The 22,731-nt window shown below is 40.6% G+C and overlaps 1 long non-coding RNA gene across 1 annotated transcript; it reads right to left on the minus strand.

Annotated features, from left to right (window-relative positions):
* Nucleotides 1-15,988: 15,988 nt before the first annotated feature.
* On the minus strand, nucleotides 15,989-22,145 carry LOC106675027 (uncharacterized). The gene is made up of 3 exons (XR_013096942.1): nucleotides 21,927-22,145; nucleotides 17,869-17,972; nucleotides 15,989-17,426 (listed from the first exon to the last, which is right to left on the minus strand). It is a non-coding gene; the product is annotated as an uncharacterized LOC106675027 (long non-coding RNA).
* Between the last annotated feature and the right edge of the window lie 586 nt (nucleotides 22,146-22,731).

A 22,731-nucleotide genomic window follows, 5' to 3' on the forward strand; every position in this document is an offset into this window, starting at 1 on the left:
ATAATCCTGTCATAAAATAATAACAATAATGTTATAAAAACAATAAAAGTATTCAATATAAGAGAGATGAAAGCTATAAATATTTTTTCTTTAATAAAAGTGTGTTTGTCATATACCGTATATATGTATATATATGATTAAAGCACTTGTTGCAGGCTGCTGAGTTTGCATATTTTGCTGTGAAGTACAGCCAGACTTTTGACCGCTTCGCCTTGGGCATTTTTAATCTGTAGCTCTGCTCTAAAAGAACGTACGTACCTGGCCCCGCCTACTACGCTTGCAAATGTAAAATGATTGGCTGGAATCCAAAGTGTGTGACATCTCAGGAATAAAAACCCACTTTTATTCCTTGGCTTTTAACCTCAGTGAGACTTAGTTTCTTTTTTAATGCAGTAGTTATTTAATTAATGATTTCACTCTTCTTTTATTTGTTTTTTATTTATATCTCATGTAATTTTATTTTACAGTTCCAATGTACAGCACTTTGTGTCAGCTGTGGTTGTTTTAAAGTGCTTTATAAATAAAGTTGATGATGATGATGATGATAAAAAGCACCGAAATAAAGCACTGAAATGTGCGCTGCTTTTCGGTCTGGTTACTACCGTTTATGTCAGAACCGGTGCCATGATACCGGTACCCATCCCTACAGTGAGGTGACAAAATTAATTAATTAAATATGCCATTAATTATTGAATTAAATGTTTCATTTTTTAATTAAATGTCCATTCACTTCACTAGTGTTTGTAGTTGTTGTTGAGAAATGCCCACTGAAAGAATGGCCACCAGGGCAAGTGCCTGTAATCAGATTACAGTAACACGTTACTTGTAATGCATTACTGCCCATCTCTGTTGAGAACAAATAATGTAAAAGAATAATAGTGTTCAAATTGTTCGTTAAAACTCTGCATATCTCAGAAAAACGAAAAAGAAAAAAAAAACCAACAGCTTTCTTTACAATGCAGCCATTACAGTCTTCTTTGATTGGTCGCTGCAGGATTGCCATTCTCCTCATGTTTAGTTTTTTCCTATCAGTGTTTTAATTCCTTGAAATAAATTTTTCAAAGTCACTTTTTGCTTTCATTAGCTTGTTTTTAGTGTCTCACTTTTGGATCTTCTGAACTTACTCTGATTAAAGTTGTCATTGTACTAATGTTATTCATGTGCAGCTGACTTCACAGCTGTGTGTATTATTTTTTTGCAACTTTTTGGAATATCTAAATGTTTAACCTGTTCAATAACATTATTACTATTCAATGATTATTAAATATGATTATCACTTGGCTACGTGAACGTACAAAAATCTGTTAAATCTCAGTGACACAAGCATGTCTTCATGCGCACACACACAGTTTCTACTCCCATTCATTCAGGTTTATATTCACACCTTTTACAGGAAGAATGGACAGCCATCACTTTAAGGAGAGAGAGAGAGAGAGAGAGAGAGAGAGAGTCAGTTTTTATAGAAATGCATAGATGTGTGTTGTACTTCCACTTGGCTTATTACTTTCTAATGCAGGGAAAAGACATTGGCAAAGAAACACCTACTACATAAATAGTTTGATTTGAAGTTGCTCTTTTGAGTCCTCTCTATTGACTCTGACATCCTGCTATTAACAGTTTCATAGTATTGCTTTTTTTGCTTTAAACAAACCTCACAGGGTGGTAGAATATGTCTGCGGTGCAGAGGTCCGTGGATTGCCTCTCCGTTGTCTTTGTTGGCAGCAATGAAGGCAGTGAAAGAACTGCTCACTCCTGATTGCACACTGAGCTGCACCACCTTCTCCTTCACTCCTCCATCTTGCTGTCCTCTGAGCTCTCTCTCCTTCATCTCCAGGGAACGAATCAGAGTGCGAGCACCCAACCTGTGGACTGTTAATCTGCAGACAAGGAAGAAAACATTTACAGTTCTAATGTTTCCTGTTTTTGCTACATTAGTACATCACTGACTTTTCTGTTTTTCACTCCACTCTATGCTTTTCAGACGTGGAGGCTAATCCACCACTTGGTTAAGACTCACAATGATAACATGATTGAAGATAGCGGTCTACAGAGGATTAAAATCAAAATCAAATGTGAAAACTTGCTTCAGAGTTGAAATATGCCATTAACTCTGTTATCAAAGTTAGAGTTTTAACAATATAAATGATGCAGGTATAACAAACCTTACTTGATATTACTGACACGCACCTGAACTAGTTCATGTCTAATTCCAGCCATTTCCACTTCCTACTGGTGTCCTCAGGGACCGCTGCCATTTCTTATCTGGCTACTTCCAATTGGTCATCTCTCCTACACATTTAATATCAATTTTCTCTGTTATGTTAATGACACCAAACTCTACCCGTCCTTAATGTGAAATGTTTATGTGGGGAAATAAACAAGTCAGCGGAGGTAGATGATGGTTTTACCATTGTTGTTTCTAATGAACAGACACATGAAAACAACCGCCTGCCCATCCCAAGTATAGTTATTTTAATTATAAGATAAAGTAAGAACCATCAGAAGATAAGACAAACACTACACATGTTTTGGCACCTCGTCAGCAGTTTCTTCCTCCCCTTGAAAGTTGGCACCAGTACACATCCTCATTCCTAAGGCGTTCTCTCACTGCCCAAGATAGAGTAAAACAACCTGCTTAAAAAGTCCACCGCCCTCTCTCCTACACACCTCCATACCTCCACAGGTATGTCGTTTGGACCAAGCACTTCTCCACTCTTCATAGTTGCCCTTTTATCATCTTTACTAATTCTCTGCACATTCTGATTTCCTTTTACGGCCAAGGGGATGAGCCGTGTGGAGAAAATTAATCAGGATCTACGCGCAGGCACTCACTGAGATGAAAGTGGTTTATTGTAAAGTAAAGCACAAGGTGAAAAATGGCAAAACAGAACTAAAGATAATCTAAGCTGGGAAAAATTAAACTACTAAACAGTAGTGATTGGTCCAGCAACACTGACGCACCGGCGCATGTATCAAGCTCACCTAGCGATGCCTGTATCGGTGCGTGTGTCGCTTTAAGAAAAAGTCACGTGATCGATACAGCTGCTGTATCACTCATTGCCAAGGCGCCAAACTGTGTTTAAAAGATACCGCATCTGCATTTGTTAACGGAATGAGTCGCCACCAAAAAAACAAAATTACTCTCGCAAAGTTAAAAAAAATACAAATCTCTGTTTCTGCTGTGTGGGATCATTTCGATCTTTTAACTGCAAATAATGTAACTGTTTGTCTGCCTTTGTTTCAGTGTAACCTATTAGAATAGGAAAAACAGCAATGTGACTTGCAGTGTGAATTATTTATTTCATTTTATGCAGGTTAAATGTCACATCTGTTCTGCTTTCTTACACAAACAAAAGCACCTCCTCAGTGTTTAGGCATTACAGAGCCAAACATGAAAATGAGGAGACAAACACACCGAGAATGAACAGAGGTAGGCCTATATAGACATTGAGCAGCTTTATCATCATTTTTTTTTTTTATTAATATGTGTTTTATCATTTTAAAATCAAGCATCTAGGAAGACTGTTGTGAACCAGGCAGTCCTGAATTTTATTATAAAGGACTGCCAACCCTTTAGTATTGTGCCTGTGAGGCTTATTTGGCTCTTACCTGCCACTACATTAATGAGAATATGCAGCTGTGTACATCTGTGTTGGGTGTAAAACACTTTCCACAAAGTCACACTGCAGGCGATTTGGCCCAATTCAAAACGGGCATGATGGAGGATCACAAATAAGGTAAGGTGTCTTGTTACCAATGCAGCACCAAACATGACTGCAGCAACAAGAACTCTCCAAATTCGACATTCAGTTTGCATTGCACACAAACTCAATTTATTAGTCAAAAAATCATGTGATCAAATCCCTGAACTTTCATCCATAAGAGACAAATCGTATCATTCTTCAGATCAAGCACTACAGCCAAAGAAAAGCTTGCTCAAGGGCAGCAGCAGATGGGATGGCCCATCTTCAAACTTATCAACGAGGTACCAACATGTTGGAACAGCACATATCAGATGCTGTCACGGCTACATGATGAGAAAGAAGAACTCTTTACATCTCCACACACAAGCAGCCACCCATCTCCATGACCAACTTAGGCGTCGTGTCACAGACACTGCTTCTAATCTGGAGTCATTAAGTGTGTTGACCCTCTCAACACTTTTAGACCCAAGATTTAAAACACTCGGATTTTGTAGTTCCTCCAAGTGTAGTGAGGCACCTGAAAATGGAGTGTGCTGCAGTAATTGCCCACACAACATCTGAGCCACAGCCTAGGCCTTCATCAGAGCAGTCACCTGTTCCAGGCAAGTTCAGTATTATCCTTTAACGTGCTGCAAAACATCTTATCCAAACCTTTTCCACCTGGCTTTACAGTTTGTGTACCCCAGCTTCATCTGTGCCTGTGAGCTCAAGCTCACAGGCACAGATGGGGAAATAGTGTAAAAAAAAAAAAACAGCAATAGACTGAATGCAAAAACATTGGATAAACTTATTTTTCTGAATAAAAATTTATAATAGATTCTGAGTCAATTACATTTAAATGGGTAATATTACATTTACAATACTTTTATTTTAATTTTCACTTAATGTCATTCACAATATATTTTAAAGATGTCTATAAAATTTGAAATATAAAAGATATAAAATGATTCCATGGAAAGTACAATACCTTAGAGTGTATACAAGTATGGCTAGGTATTTGAATCAGTGTCTGTTGTGAGTTTCAAGAAAGTTGCCAGCAGTGACATTTAAGGTCCAGCAGGTGTCAGTATGAAGAAAAACAGCAACGCTGTGTCGACACAGTATCAATACAGTTTGGGGAATGTGCTGAAACGGTTCACAAGGCCTCAGCTACCCATCACTACTAAACAGCAAACATGAAGGAAGGTGAGCAGATGCATAAGAAGGTGGATGGCAGGGAAAACACAGAGAATACACAGGAGACTTACAGACAGAACAGCAACTAGTACATGAGTAGACACGAGTTGAATACACACAGAAGAACACAGGGAGATTACACACAGGTGGGGAACACAGCTGGAAGTAATTGACAAGAGGAGACAGGGGAAGCAAAACTGAATTCACTCACATGAGACACGGACCTTCACAATAAAACAGGAAACAAGAAACAATTCACAAGGCCTTAAGCAGCTGCGCGCCCTCCCGATCACTTTCTAGCACAACACCTGGAGCTAAGGGGGCAAAACAATCTCATGAGTGCTGCTGTTTGACTGAGGAAGAATAAAGTAGTCGTGGTAAGCCAATCACATGACCACTTCAAGACAAAGACAAGGTGATATATACCAAAACATAACTGTAAATTCAGACACGTGAGGTTGTGCTAGACTTGTAGTCAAGACCGCCTAATCCGAGACCAAGGGTCTCGGATTAGGCACGTCCGTCGCGTCTCTCACCCTCTCTGTTTTTCACATAATGATATTATCCTATATCCTCGCATGTGATTGGCCACAATATGGAGGGATTGGAGCATAACTGAGCCACTGTGTGAGAGCTGAGTAGCGAAAGGAAATCAAGTGAGGGTAGAAATGACTGAAAGATTATAAGGCTCTGTTTTGAGTTTTGTTCAAAAAAGAATGACTTCATATAGGAAAAAATTAATATCACCTTAAACTAGTTTTTAATTGGGCTGTATCAAGACACAGTGACTAAACCCCAATTCAACCAAACCCAGAACTGATCCGGAATTAAAACAGGACTACAACAGTTCAAAATCAGGACTACTGAGGACTTAACCAAAAGAGAACCAGAATCAAAACTAGATGATAGTGGCACTAAAAATCATCATAGACCTGCACTACACTTATTTTTTAATTCTACCAAAGTACACTATTTAGATTCAGAAAAGTTTATATAATTATTTAGCCTTTATAAGCCTGCATAACTTAATAAATATAGAATTTGAAAAATAACAAATGGTATCTAAAAAGTTACACTAGGTACTAGATACATGTTCTGATGAGTTTTGGCAAACAACCATTTGACTAACATGTGTGTCTCACCTGCTCTTGTTCCATCTCTGTTCTGTCCTCATTCTCCTCTCTCTCCCTCTTTGTGCTGACAATCAAGCCAAACACCAACATCATCAAATATACAGTGGAAACCAGATATTTACATACTCTTCAGATAAAAACACAAACACTTTTTTAATTGTAACATCAAATCAGACTAAATGTTTATTTTTTTAGATTGATAAATATAAAAAACATATTTGTTAACTTTTGTATTTTGTATTCAAAACTGGGCCACACTTATGGAGCTCCACAATTCTTTTCCAGGTGTTTTGGTTGATATCTCTCGATTTGTCCCATGTCACAGAAACAGGCTCTGTGTTTTGGCTAATATGCGTCCACAGGTGTGCCACCAATTTACTCATATGGACTCTACTAACCTATCAGAAGCTTCTTCAGCTCAGAATGGAATTGTCTGGAGTTTTCTTATTAATTAACAATAAACTTAGTGTATATGTACTCCTAAATTTGATGTAAGTGATTAAAATAGACAGCTCCCTCTTTTTATTCTGACATTTAACTAATTCAAAAGATATTTCAACATTTATTTATCCAGAACAAAGCAAGTTTACTCTAAATTGATGCTTAACAGTAAAAAAAAAAAAAAGTTTTTATGTTTTCCCCCTAAAGTGTATATAGACAACTGGTTTCAACTGTGAATATACCGCTGTGTATTGAAATTCCTCTTGTTTTGCATAGATATACTGAACAACATACAAAGCATAATATATAAAATAATATGTACCTGAGTTGTTTCTTTGAAAGAAGCTCCTTATGTCCATTGTTGTGCACATCAGTACACAATTGAAACCGATTTAGAGAGTTTGTTTAGCCGTGGAGGATAAAAACTGTAAATATGAAATGTAAGCTAAGATTCTAAAAAAATCAGCTTTGTCGTTGGGCTTTTTATTTATCCATTTGTTGATTCACTCGAAGAGCAAGTAACGCAACCAAGTGATCAGTTTGATATCAATCTTTTGTGATACACTGTCATATTTACATTATTTGTACAGTACGAATGATTTACTTTGGTACCTGGTCAAACTTAAGCTCTCCTCTGTCGGCAGCAAACTGGCAGGCAGCACCTTCTCCCCCCTCACTCACATGGGTGCTGTGCTCATTCGCCTAGTGCCTGAGCTCAGATCATACCAAAATTAGGGGGGATTTACGACGGTGTGCTCTGTGCTTTGTGTGTTGTTTTTGTTTTATACAGTTGTCAGTCAGGCATCTAACTAAGAAATTACACTCCAAAAGACTCCATGCTTCTGAAAAAAGGACCCGGGCTTAATCCCAGTAAGCCAGCCCCCCGCTCCGCTGACTCCAAATCGAACAGTTATGTCTATAACTTCTGTTCCCTGAAGGAGAGGAACGAGGTACAACACATAAGCATGGGATATCACGCCCTCGCGTGTCCTGGCTGAAGAAACCTTTAATCACGCCTTTAAGGCAGATGACGTGTGATGACACGCGCACGGCCCTGCCTGCACATATAGCCGCTGTCATCACAGTCATCCCTCAGTTCTTCACCAAGCCAAACTGCTCAGTGGGGCCACCTTGTGTTGTACCTCGTTCCTCTCCTTCAGGGAACAGAAGTTATAGACATAATTATTCGTTCCCTTTCAGTCGATTCACTCGGTACAACACATAAGTATGGGTATCCAACCGATAAAACTGCACAAAAGTGTGCGTTGATGCCCAACTAGCTGCCGCACAAATATCAGCTACAGGCACCTCTTTAAAAAGAGCCCATGAGGTTGCCATCCCCCTGGTGGAATGAGCTCTGACCCCGTGGGGCAAAGCAAGACCACCGGTGCTGTATGCCAGTGAGATAGCTTCTATAATCCAGTGGGACAGCCTCCATTTGGACAGAGCTCTACCTCTATTTGGATCAGCGAAGCAGACAAACAGCTGGTCACATAAACGCACATTCTGAGTGCGCTCAATGTAGGTGCGTAGCACACGCATTGGACAAAGAGAATGCATCCTCCTCTGCTCCTCAGATGCAAAAGGAGGGGAGCAAAAGCTCAGCAACTCAAACTCCATTGAGCTAGAAGATGAAGGCATGATCTTGGAAAAATAGGCAGCATTTAGACGCAATACGACCTTGTGGCCATCAGAAGAGAACTGTGTGCAGGAGGGATGCACAGAGAGCGCATGAAGGTCACCCACTCACTTTGCCGAAGCCAATATACATATATACATATATATATATATATATATACATATATATATATATATATACACATACACATATATATATACATATATATATACATATATACATACATACATATATATATGTATATATATAGGGTAATCAGTTGACAGCTAAGGTTTTCTTTAAAGTCTTCTTTCATGATCAGTGATACCTATTTATCTGCAGTGATACAAACAATGAATAAAACATGATAAGGAAATTTAGACTAATTAATAGCACACATTAACCGCTATGTCTCATAAGAAAATATACAGTGGGGCAAAAAAGTATTTAGTCAGCCACCGATTGTGCAAGTTCCGCCGGCTTAAAACCTGTGCGCTGCTTGTGCTGTTGTTGTTTTTGGTGTTGATGTGTACAGCTGGCAGCAGGAGGGTTGCAGCCGTTGAATGTAGGCTACTGTTACAGCAACCGTGTGATCACTGTAAGGGTGGACAGCGCACAGCTTGGGGCGAGCCGGAGGCGGAGAGACGGAGGTCGAGGTGTGCGGGGGTGCATGCTGTCCACTTCGGCACGCAGGCTTCACAGTCCTGCGTGCCGGCCATCTGCATAGCTGCCTGTGAGCCCCAGCTCACTTCCACGCCTACTGCGCCGCTGCTGCTTGCCATATGGGTGGCCATCAGGCCAGCTCCGGGGCTTCCGCTGGAGGCGCGGGCGACCGCCAGAGTGGACACTTCCCTGTCGCTGGGCTGGGGCATGGGGCGTCGATGGTCTGGGTCGATTCCCTCGCCTGCTCGCGAGGTGAGGTGAAGCGGGCGAGGGGGGTATGTGGCAGGGTGTGTTCTGCGATGCCGCTGCAGGGTTGGTGGTGGTGATGTGTACGGCTGCCAGTGGGAGAGCTGAAGCCGTTGAATGTACTGTTACAGCAACCGTGTGATTATTGTAAGAATAAATGATGCTGCGAAGCATGAAAATGCCATCGAGTCTGCCCTGGTGACGATCTTTTTTTTTTTTTTTTTTAAATCTTAAGTGCACGCAAACCAGTAAACAAATTAAAACAAATACTGTTGATAAACTATAATACAAAAATTACAATTAAAATTCTCAACAACAAAAAAAAATATATAAAATATATATAATATTTTCGAAAGGAGCCAGCTGAGGTGGTTCGGGCATCTGACAAGGATGCCCCCTGGGCGCCTCCTGGGTGAGGTGTTCCAGGCATGTCCCACCGGGAGGAGGCCCCGGGGCAGACCCAGGACACGCTGGAGAGATTATATCTCTCGGCTGGCCTGGGAACGCCTTGGTATTCCCCCGGATAAGCTGGAGGAGGTGGCTGGGGAGAGGGAGGTCTGGGCCTCTTTGCTTAGGCTGCTGCCCCCGCGACCCGGCCCCGGATAAAGCGGATGAAGATGGATGGATGGATGGATGGATATATATAATTAATATGTAAACAACTTAACAACCCCCACCAGCCCACCACTACTTGCTACCATCCTTGCACCTGTCGTGGGAAACACCGCACACCACATCAAGAACTCACCGACAAGGTCCAGAAACTTACCTTGGATCCAGATGAAACCATGGTGTCCTTTGATGTAGTCTCTCTCTTCACTTGCATACCCACCAAGCAGTGGTGTGTGCGTGTCTAGAAAATTTTTGTTGGGGGGGGCCAGGTAAGGGCACAGATTTGGAGAAGGGTGGCAGATGTAATTGGCAGATAATGTTAAAAAAAAATTCTACCAACCGTTAACCATAATTCAGTAACCCTGTAAACCTAAAAACCGAATGCGCTTTTAACTCTTATTAGAATGAGATTTTAACCACTAAGAACAACACTGGCTGATGATGACATACAGTCAGCTGGCATGGTGACACTGCTGGACTGGGACAAAAAAATCGGGCATTTTGACTAGAGACCGGCCCACCAGGTATTAAAGCCAAAAAGCCTTTGAATGAAAACAAATGCTGTTGTGACAGTGATGTACACTGTCTTATTGGTATATGTATGATTTCTATACATTTTACGTCAGATAAAAACTTTGTTCGCAAGAGTCAGATAATTATTTAATAAAAGCTAGATATTTTAAATGAGAATAAGAAAGAAAAGTATTTTTTGTGCCCCCAACTCGTTAATGAGGAACAAATTCTCATTTCATCCTATGATAACAGCATTTTCACCATTTCAGCCAGTGTGAGTGGAGAACAGCCAAGTCTCCTCCCCTGAGAAACCTCCACATGTACCACCGAAAAATTAGTTTGAATCTGAAATCAGGGCTCAAACTTCTTGTTCTGAGACCATTTCTTTATTTTTCACACCAAACTGTTTAATAAGACAAACTTTACACAGAGTTCATAAAATATAACTAACGCTTTAACATTATCAGGATTTCATAATGCAAACTTCAAATTAACAAGAAAACAGCTGCAGAACATGTGGATCAAAATGATTTCATTAAAACAACATGTGGACTTCAACGATACAGTAAATACACTAAAGTGAAAGGAGGAGCCAAAAATAGATGTTTAATAGAATTTGAATTAACAAAAGGGTCCTTATGTGTGCTGCCGTTTTTAACATTTAACATTTCTTTGAAATGAATACATTTTAACAAAAAGAAGTTAATTTTGGAAAAACTAAGAAAGTTCAAATGAAAGAAATTGATATATATATCCATATCAGTAATTTTGATCGCCCTGCATGTAGTGACAGTGACAGAGAAGCTGCATGTATAGATGTACATATCTATACATGCAGCTTCCTAAATGTAACATTCAGGATTATTCACTGCAGGTCCAGAAATCAGAGCTACCTCATCAGATCCAAATGTGACATCAGCTGACACTCTTTACAGGAGATTCCATCTGAACTCTGTGGAGCCTGATCTCAAGGTTTTTAAGTCCAACCCTGAAGCCAGAAGAGGATCTTTCTCTCTCTTCAGATTCATTGTGATTCAGTGATTTCAGTCCAGGGGTCCGTTCTTCGTACCTCGCTTTAAGGATGGGTATTGATAAGATTTTCACGATTCCGATTCCATTTTCGATTCTGTTTAACAATTTGATTCTTTATCGATTCTCTTATTGATTCTTTTTTTTTTTTTTTTAAAAAAGGAGAACACTAAGCTAGCTTAGAACTTTGTTTTATATCTTCTCTTTGAACAAGATAGAAATTTAGGAGTAACATGGCCTTACAAACCCAGCAGTGAGATCTTAACCCTTTAAAGCCGATCGGAGCGGACACGCTCCATTTTGCGTAACTATTTTAAAATCCCGGTAGCACTGCAATCACGTAAGCTAGCACAATAATTTTTTTTTGCATATGAAACCGGAGGAGTTGTACTTACATCTTATGCCATCAGCTTGTCCTAGGTCACAGTTTCCTTCCACATATAGCTTTGCAAAAATTGCATAAAAAGCGCTTGCAGCAACAAAAACATAATATTCCAGAAACACGCTTCGCCGATCCGATCAGCTGTTTGTAACACTTCCTACGTCCATCAGCGTGAACTGTCACATGTCCGCCATGACATGGCCGAAACCGGAAGTGACGTCATTTTGCGGAAATGTAGTTTTTTACCATGAGCCTATACTGGTGTTTTTAAAAGTTATGTTTGACTTTATGACTTTCTGTGTCGTTTCTGGGATGCTGAGGACTCATATTGCACTGCTGGAAATACTTTATTTTGATGCATATGCTGTTATTTTGCAAATTTGCATTATAATATTTATTTTTGTTTTTCCTGCAGTATATGAAAATTGGTGTATTTCAAAAATAAAACTATGAAGACACTCAAAATAAGTTTTCTGTGGTGGGAAACTAGTTTGTGCAACTTTTTTGTATTTACAGTTTTGAGGGATAAGCCTCTTAAATTTCTCTAACTAGAAATATATGTTAAAAAATCAAAAACGATTTTCAATTTTTTTGTAGTTTATTGCACTTTTTTTGCAATTTATGTAATTACTATGCACTTAATGCATACATATTATTAAAATTTGGGCTATAATGGTTGTATTGATGTATAGCAACTTGAAATGCTCCCAAAAATGGCTCCACAGCATGTAAAAATATAATATAAGCTCTGGCGGACTTGGTTCTATGGTAGGTCTTAAAGGGTTAAGAGATCCAGCCTACAGCTCTTCAATGGGGTGTCACAGGGTCCCAGGAAAAAAAATAATTGTAAATGTAGAATAATAAAAAAAATATTCTTCTGTAGCAATAACAAAGTATAACATAAATTATTATGTAGCAATTACACAAGAATATCCAGTAATGTCCCTGCCTACAATTAAACACATTCACTTACCGAAAATTGGGGGCATCTGCTGTGCAAGGTGCAAGCCTTTTACCACAAACTTAGTCACTGCTTGGTGACATTCGTCTATCCTGGCCTGAAAGGAGATGCTACCGGTAGACTGCAGCGAGAACTGCCAGCATCTGAGCCAGAATCTGTCTGTCTCTCTCATCATGGTCACCTAAATGCAGCGCACAGTAATGGCAGGTTTTGCAATAAGGCAGATCGCGCTAACATAATATGCACTGTTGATTATTTACCTGCCGCATTAACGGGACAGGACGTGCAAACGTTACCGCTGCTGCTGGGTTGAGATTCACGAGTCCGGAGAGCGGAATTAAAAACATGACATTCATTTCAGGTTATCACGTGTTTTGTGAGTAAATGCTTTTGCATATTCGTAGTGTTTCCTCCCTTAAATGAAATATCTACTTTGCAAGTATTGCAAGTTGCCCTGTTGTCATCCGTTCTCGTAAAGTATAACCAAACTTTTGAGCGTTTGAACCGCCGTGTTTCCTGCCAGGTAAATGACGCTCCGCAACGTGGTGACATCATTCGGGGCGACTGGAATCGCTAAGAGAATCGATTGCAAAAATGGCAAACAATTCCAAGGAATTGAAACAGTGGGAACCGGTTCTCAACAAGAACCGGGTTTCGATACCCATCCCTACCTCGCTTACTACATCCAAGATCAAATGACACATCCAAGTTCAAATCATCGCGCCAACTTTGAGCTCGCTATTCCGGGTCTCCAAACACACCTGTTGTTGACGATTAGTACAGCTGGATGAAGTAATGTGAGATCACTGGGTGGCCCAACAGGGGCTACGCATCGATAGTAGAAACATTGATCTGCAACCCTTTGATTGGTCGGCGAAAATGTCGAAGGAGCACGCTCGGTATTTTTCGGCAGCAGAGCAAGAACTCCTGATTGAGGGATTTCAGGAGTTTCAGGGTTTAATTAAAACGCAAGGGAACACTGCAAAGGCTGCAAAAGCAAGGAGAGAGGGCTGGACGAAAGTTGCTGACAAATTAAACTCGTAAGTAATTTATTAATAATAATAATAATAATAATGGATTGGATTTATATAGCGCTTTTCAAGGCACCCAAAGCGCTTTACAATGCCACTATTCATTCACTCTCACATTCACACACTGGTGGAGTTGCTACAGCTGTGTAACCAAGAAAAGGGCAGAGCAAAAAAAGACAGGTGGTGGTCCTGCACCCTCTCGTCAACAAGTTGGTTAAGTGAATAATACCCTCACGGGAAAATCGATATCTCTCTATGAGCACACTGTCGCGCTGAGCTAAAGGATCCTGTCTATCACGCAGTATACGCTGAATTCTGAAAACTCTCCTTATCAATCTTGCACCTTCCGCAATGGGTTGCTCGTGTACAAACGGACAGGACATGGCTGCGACAGACTTCCCAAATCCACCTTCACTTTTATAGCTGTGGTCTCTCATCTTGATTACACGAAGTAATTTACTATTACTACTCTAAAATATGAATTACATCTGAAATAATCAAATACATGTAATAGAATGTCAATAGTACATTTCCCTTTTTTTAGGAAATGACCTGTATGTATCTGTATGAAATCAATAAAAGAATCAAATACTGCATTATCTTTAGTTACATTGATAATATTTATTTATGGAAATATAGTGATAAAATATCGCTGTTGCTTTCGTATAAATGAAGCGGACATACCTGAGTGGCCGCAATCTAATCCTGTTTACATAAAGTAAGCCTGCTCCCAAGCAGGTTTACGCTTACGGATCTGTTGCTATGACAGCAAGTCCCGGATGAGCTTCGGAGAACTGAACGATCCAAGATCACGCAAAATTGTCAACAATCAAATCCAGCTAACTTACTTGGCGAGGTACGAAGAACGGACCCATGCATGATCAGGCTGATGTTTGCGCAGAGCAGATAATGAAGTGAATGTTTTGGCACATTGGTAACAGTGAAACAGTTTATTTACAGCGTGGAATCGTTTGTGTTTGGAGTATGAACTGAGATTCCTGAAGCTCTTGTCACACTGGTCAGAGCTGAAGTTCGCTTCCATGTGTGTACAATCATGTTTGTTACGATGACCTGATTGTGAGAAGTTTTTGTCACAGTGTCTGCACTTGTATGGTGTCTCTCCTGTGTGGATTTGCTAATTCTTGTTCGTTAAGCTCACGTGCAGTGGTGAAGGATGACCCACACTAGTCACAGATGTGCTGTTTGACCCCACTGTGGAAGAGTTCATGTATTTTTAATGTACTTGGTGTGTGGAAGATCTCTCCCACATTCTTTGCAGTAGTTCATTTTGTCTCCAGGGCCCTATTTCAGGAAGCCGGTTTAGTGCAAACTCTGAGTAAGTATACCCTGAGTTAACGAAAACTCTGGGTTTTCGGTTTCACAAAGCGAGTTTAGATTAATCCTGAGTGAGTTACTATGACGACACACTCCGTGAAGCTAACCTGCCCCCTAGCAGGTTTACTTCAACTAACCCTGACTTTCTCCGCCTCTTTGTCGGAAACCTGACTGTAGGTCAGACATGGCGTGCCCCTTCCTTGAAGAGCCAGTAGATGTTGAAGCCCAAATTCTCCGCAGAGCTCTCCGCCGGGAGAGAGTGATTAGAGCGGGAAATTAATGTAGCCTCTAACTGCAATTGATTTACATAGGACAAACAGATCAAGCACTATGGCTCATAATACAATTTCACCTTACCTGTTTGGACTATATTTTTATATTTCATTTTTACTTGTTGCCAGGAACGTTTGGGGCCTGTTGGGTTGCACCTGCGCTCACATCACATCACGAAATAAAATGTATAAAATAAAAAATGAAATATAATAAATAACGTGTTAAATGGGTGGAAATCCCTAGATCAATGTTTAAATTAACACTCACGCATTGACTGTCAGCTATGTTTTGCCATGCATGCTCCCTTTCTTTTGCAGCTGAGGCTGTGTTACTTTTTTTCTGCAAAATTTGCATGTTATCAGCATATGCTGCTATCAGAATTTCAGCCTCAAGCGCTGTAAAATACATTGACCGCGCCTTCTTTCCCTCCGTCTCCATGGTGACTCGCTTAATCTGTGCTCCACTAATCAGGGCTTTATGTATCCTCGTGTGCGCGCTTAACTTGGGGTTAAAGCAACTCCGCGTTGATTGAACTACTTGTTATCAGCCTTTCTGAAACAGAATATTCCGAGTTGGACAGTTCAGGGTTACTCAACCCTGAGTATCGTTTTTCACTCTGAGTTTTCTAAACCGGCTTCCTGAAATAGGGCCCAGTGTGTCTACGTTGACGTGGTTTAAGGTCCCGTTGATGATTGGAGGTGACTACACTACAGTGACGACAGGGTTGAGAACTGGATCCATCTGTGTTGCTCTGCTTCTAAACAGTGACAGCGTAAGTGATCTCTGCCAATGTCCAACTACGTTTTACTGTTTACATTAAAACACTCAGCTTACCAAGCGAAAATGACTCTTCATTTTTCCAAACTGTTCATTCAGTATAACTCCATAAGTTTATTGATCAGACCTGTTCCAAACAATCAGGTTAAAATTACAAGATAAAAAAAATCAATACATCCTCACAGTAACTGCACTTGTAGAGTTAATTTCTGGTGTGGATCTGTTGGTGTTTTTTTCAGGTGATGTGGAACTTTAAAAGTCTTCTCACACAGTTCACTTTTGTAAGGTCTCTCCTCAGAGTGGCTAAACATGTGTCGTTGTAACTGTGCATCTGTTGTAAACAGTTTCCCACACTGATCACAGCAGGAAACATAATTTCCAGTGTAAATCCGTAGGTGAATATTTCGGTACTGTTTGTCACTGAACCTTTTCCCACAAAAATCGCAGCTGTACACCTTAATTCCAGAGTGGGTAACTAGATGCTTCTGTAAGTTTCGACTTTGAGCAAAAGCTTTACAACACAAGTCACAGTAGTGTGCTTAAACTACACTGTGGATGAGTTGGTGTTTTTTTAAGCCTCCAGCCAGGGTAAAAGACTTTCCACACAATTCACAGCTGTACGCTTTAACTCCACTGTGGATGAGTTGGTGTCTTTTTAAGTCTCCTGCCTGGGTAAAAGACTTTCCACACAATTCACAGCTGTACGCTTTAAATCCACTGTGGATGAGTTGGTGTTTTTTTAAGCCTCCAGCCAGGGTAAAAGACTTTCCACACAACTCACAGCTGTAAGGTTTAAATCCACTGTGGATGAGTTGGTGTTTCTTTAAGTCTCCTGCCCGGGCAAAAGACTTTCCACACAAGTCACAGCTGTATGCTTTAACTCCACTGTGGATGAGTTGGTGTGTTTTTAAGGCTCCAGCCAGGGTAAAAGACTTTCCACACAATTCACAGCTGTAAGATTTAACTCCACTGTGGATGAGTTGGTGTTTCTTTAAATCTTCAGCCAGGGTAAAAGACTTTCCACACAAGTCACAGCTGTATGCTTTAACTCCACTGTGGATGAGTTGGTGTTTCTTTAAGTCTCCTGCCCGGGCAAAAGACTTTCCACACAAGTCACAGCTGTATGCTTTAACTCCACTGTGGATGAGTTGGTGTTTCTTTAAGTTTCCAGCCCAGGTAAAAGACTTTCCACACAAGTCACAGCTGTATGCTTTAACTCCACTGTGGATGAGTTGGTGTTTCTTTAAGGCTCCAGCCAGGGTAAAAGACTTTCCACACAAGTCACAGCTGTATGCTTTAACTCCACTGTGGATGAGTTGGTGTTTCTTTAAATCTTCAGCCAGGATAAAAGACTTTCCACACAACTCACAGCTGTATGCTTTAACTCCACTGTGGATGAGTTGGTGTGTTTTTAAGGCTCCAGCCAGGGTAAAAGACTTTCCACACAAGTCACAGCTGTACGTTTTCTCTCCCTTTCTTCTGTGAGGTTTGTCAGCCTCCTGAGAGTGCTGACTTCTTGCTCCATGTTGGTCCTGCAGTGACAGAGGCAGTGAGTGAAATGCAGTCGTGGAACAAACTGAAACTCCCTCCGTCAGTGGAATGAAACATGTCAACAAACACATTGCTGGTGTGTTACACCACCTTCTGGTGATAGTATCACATTACAATGATGTGACACAAAGAGAGGTATAATTAAAATGACATTAGGAAATATTGATCAGCGGAGAAAATCTTTTATTTCACAAAATTTTTTTCAGTTCAACTGATGATATTGTTGTTTCAATGTGTGTAGATAAAATATGATCTTTGTATTTTCTTGTGACTTCTGTGGTTTCTGATTTTGAATGTAGATTCTGTATATATGGATGAGCCCAGGATAGAAAAGATAAAGCTGCTGTTAACGGGTTTTTAAAAACCAACCAGCTGAACACACAGTTTCAATAAGTGTTGTGTTGTCTGTGATGTTTTTCTCACCTTTTGTGTTGAAGACATTTTTTCCTCTGTAGTGGCTGAGCTGAGTCCAAATGGCTGAAATTGTTCCTCTGCTGCTCCAACAGACTCTTCTGCTCCTGTTACTCCTGTTGTAAAAAAAAAAAGTATCAATCGATATCGATATTGAACTGTTCGATACAGTGCTTTCGGTTCGGTACGCATATGTATCAAACAATACAAAATTTTAATTTATTTTATCAACTTTTCTTCTGATAATGCTGTCTGTGTTGAGAGCTCAGTGGATCTGCATTCGACTACTCCGCCTAGGCTCCACTGTCGAGCACAGATCCACTGAGCGCAGCACAAGCTAGCAAGACAGTAGCTAAGCTCGTTGTAACATGGCAAATTGAACCCCCCCCCCCCCACCCTCATTCAGATCTGGCCTTTGGAACTATTTTGGTCTTCATGTGAAGTATGACCCTGAAGGTAAGCGCGTCATGGACAAAAGTAAAACAGTATGTTGGATGTGCCACGCAATGCTCAATTACATGGGTGGGAACTATTGTGTTAGCGCAGTTAGCCCCGCGGTAGCTCGTTAACGGTGATTTTCCGTGTTGTGGCGTTAACGTCATTTCAGATTAACGCTGACAGCACTAGTGGGAACACAATGAATAGGACTGCACATTTACGCCGACATCATCCTAGTGCAAAGACAAGTGGAAGCAGACTAAAACAACAAGCACACATGCTACAAACTTTACCAGAGTCATTAGCACACGATTCTCCTTATGGGGACCTGATGTGTTTAATATGCTGCTGAGAATATAGCCCAGAAGAAGCGTATAGTATAGCTTTTATTTAGGAAAGAGACATTTCTCTGTAATAAACTCTCATTTCCAAAGATGAGTGATTCCTCAATCAGATAGATTTATTTTTTTATTACTTGGTTGTTTCAGCAACATTAAATTGAAAAACTGTACTTGTTAAAATATATATTTATAATTTTAATAAATGACAAATTACAAAGGCATGAACATTTTTTTCTATTGAAAAAATATCGAACTGAATTGTGAATTTTGTGTATCGTTGCACCCCTAATATATATATATATATTTTTCTTTTTTTTGAAGCTTTGTAAAAGCCCGAAAGAAGCAGAAATACATAGTAGGATTAAAGAGCGTAATAACTGACTGAAAAGGAAGACGGCAGCACTGCATGTACATGCATGTACAAGCCACTGATAAACATCGAAGAAGAAGAAGAAACAGTGTCCGGCATTGTATCTGGTTTCTGGTACAGATCGGGTAGTGGCAGGGCCACATCCTTCAGAGATTTAAGAAAGAATTTAGAAGTTTTTAACTCAGTGATGCTGAAGTGTTCGTTTGACTTTGGGACCTGAAGTGACGGAGTTTAGGACCCAGATTACTCCCAGATTTACGAGCGCCTTAGTCCAACAAATATGGCAATAATGAGGGCCCGCTTGCTTTTTCTACAAAAAAAAAAGTGCTTTGTTGTGTATCTGACGGACAAACACCAAACCAGCTCCACATTACTGAAGTGGAACCATTTTTACAAACTAATTCTGGTTCATCCGTTTCACTCAACGATCCGCTTTCTCCCTTCTCATTCTCTGTTGCCGCCATGCTTTTTCGGCCATGTGCGTATGAAAACAAAGGCACTGCGCATGCGTGTTTTACCCATATTCTATCGCAATAGTCCATTTTCTTATCGTTGCCTAACATTGTACCGGTATTACCGTGAACGGTATAATATGGCCCAGCCCTAGTGGCAAGCATGCAGGCTTGTCACTAGGGCAAACTATGGCATGCAGGCTTTCACATTTCACACCATTCGAAGACAAATATAACGTCGCAGAACACTCCAGCTCACTTGTTAGTCTGCTCCAAGCATTTCCACAAAGGTCAGTGTTTTGTAGTAGTTAATACGTCATTTTTCATAACATAATTGTCCACTAAAGGCTGATTGCCCTCCCCCAGGCTTGTACCTGTGGCTTCATGTCCTGGGGGTTGGTTGTTCTCTTCCCCTGCACTCCATCCTTTTGTTCATATTCCAAGATTATTTTGTTATATGTATTCTTACCTCCTAGCAACCGCCATATTATAATATTGCAAGCAATCACAAACTCTACAGTCTCCCTAACTTCAATGTGATGGCCCGCTTGAAGCTGACGCTCTGGAGCGTGTGTCGAAAAAAACAACACACTGGTTCAGAAGCACTGTGCCGAGGCTTGCTTCGTTTGGCAAAAGTCACGTGACCAGTGACGTCCGAAGCTTCATTACGCACGTAACTGCTTCGGTACCTGATTCAAACAGATATAAGGAAGTGAATCATCCACGGGATTCGTGGAGTGTGTTGATGGTGACAGATAGCGACGAGGTGATCATTCCACTGACAGATATGGAGCCAGCGAGGAAGAGAGGACGTTCTGGCGTGTGGGAATATTTTGAGTTGATTTTGCTCAATTCATTTTATCTGCCGAAGTGAAAAACTTGAAATGTCCAAAATCATGTTTTCATAATGTAAATATCATTACAGCATATGACTTTAGGAACACTTCCATGTGAATTAAAGCTGATGAAGACTACAAAAATGTATTTGACACTATACGTACATGACATTGCTACACAGTTTAGAAAATCATTTTGTTTATTGTTTTTAGGTGATAGTCTGCAGGACCCAGGAATACCTGCATATCTACCAACTTGCAGTGTAGTTCCTGCACTCCACAGCCTCTTCTGTTCCATGCAAGTGGATTTTCTCCAGGGCAGGAGAAACTATTTCTAAGAAAAGAAACAGACTCAGCCAGCGCACAGTAACACTAATCCTCTTGTTAACTGTAAATAACAAAAGGGCTACCTTACATTGATCATGTTTTTACTTTGCAAGTTCTTGATTAGGGGTGGGTTTTGATTATCGCTTTTCTGATTACAATCCATGCTAAATTGAATAAAGTGATATTGATTCATTAAAATCCCGTGTCGATTTGTAAATTAACGTTATTATGCCTGAAACGCCAGCATCTCAGGTTAAACCTCACAACATGTCGTCAAACACCATGCAGCTAAAACAGTAACTGGGAGCAGGTTTACGGATTCTGCATACAAACGTGAACACAGAGCGCGGACCCGACACGTCAGAATCAGATTTTGATGTGTCGGCGGGTCCGCGCTGTGTTTGCCTCTTTTTTTTTCGCTGGCTTCTGCAGCTGCAGGTTTCATAACTCTCTGTTTACATCTCTAATTAAGTCTCACATGTGTCAGCTTTCTTTTAATAGATACGAAATTATGGATATATACTGTTAAATGATCAGACTTGTAATATTTCTGACTGAGGCAAAACTTTCCAGATTCCAATCAAATTGAATCGGATCCTGTATCGAATCAAAATGATTCTACAAATCAGTGACGATGCAGCCGTACTCAGCTCCCTAAGCATTTTCCCTTTCCAGTTCACAATCAATCCCACCCCTAGGTCAAAAATATGTATAGGACAATTGGCCTAATCTAATATTTTGTATGAACCTGTCCAGCTGTCCAGTGATTAAACGACAAGTAGATGGAGGCAGGACTTCACAGCAGGGGCATACTCCATAATGTGCTGTGCATTATCATATGTATATTATATATATTGCTCACTTATTGTATTTACCAACATCAAGGAGTTATGAGCAAAGAAAGGCCACCATAGTGCATGTTTAAATAGGGAAAGTTTATTGATCAAAATGTATTACGCAAATACGCATTACATTTTTTTCAGCCCCCCAATCGAGAAAACAAAACCAATTACATGTTCAAAGCAACGGAACGGTGGCCCAATATCAGAGAGAACTCCACTCTTGAGTGAGCAGTGATAATTGAGCAGTCCGTTTTATTTTGCAGATTCAAGCTGCTCTTCAAAATTTTCACCACCAGATGTCACCGGAGAGGACTGTGTTGAAAAGCTTCGAGTAATGAACCGTTTTTCAATACAAGCTTCAGTGCTTCGGAAAGCTTCATTTGGCCATCACTAGTAAGCAATCTATTATTCTCACCAGAGAAAAACATAAACTAAAACCACATCAAAGTTAGCTCCGTGCTTACCTTTAGATGAGCCCACAAACAAGAGAACTCTGTGATTAAGCTAGAAGCCTTTCCAAACACAGTTAACAGATCAGGAAGCTGAGACACACGTGGTTCGCGCTGATCTCAGCTACAATCCAAGAGACAGCGGTGGGTAGATCGATGCAGATATCGATTGAAAAGTAGGTAGTTGTATATGATCCTGTAGGTTTACTACTTTACTCCCGTTTCACGAAAAAGCAGCTCTCTCTAGTGATGTGACGTTCTGTATCGAGGCTTCGAAGCGTGTGTCGAGTAATGGAGGGGGCGTTTCCGCGAAGCGCGTATCGAGGCTTGCTTCATTTATGGGAGGAGCTGAAAATGATGACGTCCGAAGCCTCGCTGCCCGGCTGTACCACGTGACTGGTTCAGGAAGCGGTTCGAACTTTGCCGCAAATAATCATTTTCCATACTGCCAGCATAAATATACACAGTATACTGCCATCACTACAATATAGATGTTTTACACACTCCTTTTGTTGTTGACATTTACAGGCTGTGTGCAAAATGCCACACTCTTCAAATTCATGCCAACTAATATTTTTACGTCCAGTAGGTGTCCTGCTAGAGCAAATGAAGCTTCAAGAAGCTTCGCGTTGGGGTGAACCAATTGGATGAAAAGCTTCAGTGCTTCATGAGGCTTCATCTGCCCATCACTAGCTCTCTCTGCTCAATCCTCTCCAGCGCACACACTTTGCTCCGCCCCCTTTACCCAGCTCTGCAGCGATTTGTTGCTGTGCGTCACGTGACTCAGCTGCACAACGTAATCACGTGGTGTGTTATTTCA

This window comes from Maylandia zebra, linkage group LG3, assembly GCF_041146795.1.
Source record: "Maylandia zebra isolate NMK-2024a linkage group LG3, Mzebra_GT3a, whole genome shotgun sequence".
Lineage (NCBI taxonomy): Eukaryota > Metazoa > Chordata > Actinopteri > Cichliformes > Cichlidae > Maylandia > Maylandia zebra.